This window comes from Panthera leo, chromosome F2 (genome assembly GCF_018350215.1).
Source record: "Panthera leo isolate Ple1 chromosome F2, P.leo_Ple1_pat1.1, whole genome shotgun sequence".
In the NCBI taxonomy this organism is placed as follows: Eukaryota; Metazoa; Chordata; class Mammalia; order Carnivora; family Felidae; genus Panthera; species Panthera leo.
Genome location: NC_056695.1, coordinates 55,453,714 through 55,455,238, shown reverse-complemented (window position 1 = coordinate 55,455,238; position 1,525 = coordinate 55,453,714). Strand labels below are relative to the sequence as shown.

Sequence of the window (1,525 nt, the reverse complement as noted above, 5' to 3'; positions counted from 1 at the left end):
GAGCCCGATTAGGATTCTGTCTCTCCCTCTCTCTGCCCCTTCCCCGCTTGCACTTTCTCTCTGTCTCAAAATAAATAAACTTTAAAAATACATATACACTTGAAATATGTGCAAATGACTATATATACTATATCTCAATAAATATCTCAATAAAGTTGTAAGAAAGACAGTAATGCTACTTTTATGCAAATTACCAAGTTCTAAAGTCACAGAGACAAATTAGTTTTCCAATATCACCATTCCATAAGTGGTATAACAGGTATTGAATGCTGAATTCTGATTTCAAATCTCATTTTCATTCACTATTTCACAAACGTTTGTTGAACACTTATTTTACTAAACCACTAAATCAAGCACTGAGGATACACTTATTTAAAAAACAAGGAAAGAAAAAAGTTAGTCTACATAACAGCAGTTATGTAATAGACACTTTAAACATTTTTTTTTCCTTTATTTTGTAATGACTGAAACAAAACAGAGCTACAACTGCAGCTTCTGGAAGAACCATTTGTTCTTGCAGGTCTTGTATATCTCCTTGAACTTGACCTTGGCCCCTCATCAGGCTTTACATTTAAGAGCAGAGTTTCTGAACACATCCTTATTGCTGACAGTTTTGTCCAAGAGGATATCCACAGGGTGCCTTGTGGGCATGAGGTGATTGTAGTTATAAACTTCCACAAAAGATTCAATCTTTGACCTCTTCCTGCCTATGGTAGCTGTCACTTTTTAGGGATAGCAGTCAATTCCAGACACAAGAGCATGGCTATAGAGGTAGCTTGAGGTGGCAATCACGAATGTTCCTCACAAGGACTGCTTTGCCTTGGAAGTAGCTCTTTGCTGGGACCATCACCACCATCCCAGGTTTCACAAACTTGCCCTTGTTGACACCAGCCATCCAACCCTTATAATATATACTTCTGCACAAAGACAGACAATAAACAATATGCATATTACTTTTTTTAATGTTTTTATTTATTTTTGAAACAGAGAGAGACAGAGCATGATCAAGGGAGGGGCAGAGAGAGGGGGAGGCACAGAATCTGAAGCGGGCTCCAGGCTCTGAGCTGTCAGCACAGAGCCCGATGCAGGGTTTGAACTCACGGAGTGTGAGATCATGACCTGAACTGAAGTCAGATGCTCAACTGAGTAAGCCACCCAGGCATCCCACAATATGCATGTTAATTTAAATAAAGTATTATATAGTGATAAGTGCTGGGGGATAAACCAGGGAAAGTTAGAAAATGTGAACATATGATATTTAATTTGAATGGTCAAGAAAGGCTTTAAAAATTACCATTTTAGTAAAATTCTCAAATATAATTAAGAAGTCAGTCATGTCAATAGCTATAAGAAGAGCATTCTAGAAAGAGGAGACGAGTGAGGATAAAAACTCTAGGCATGGGGGTTATTTTGCTTGTTTGTTTTTGTTTCTGATGAGTAACAGAAATAGTAAGGAGGCCAGTGTGTCTGGAGCAGAATAAGAAAGAGGGCAGGTGCAGATTATTCAGGGACCTAATAAAGCAGA

General features: G+C 38.1%; 1 pseudogene; it reads right to left on the bottom strand.

The window, feature by feature from the left end:
• Positions 1-480: 480 nt before the first annotated feature.
• LOC122210602 lies at positions 481-895 on the bottom strand (annotated as a pseudogene).
• Positions 896-1,525: the final 630 nt, after the last annotated feature.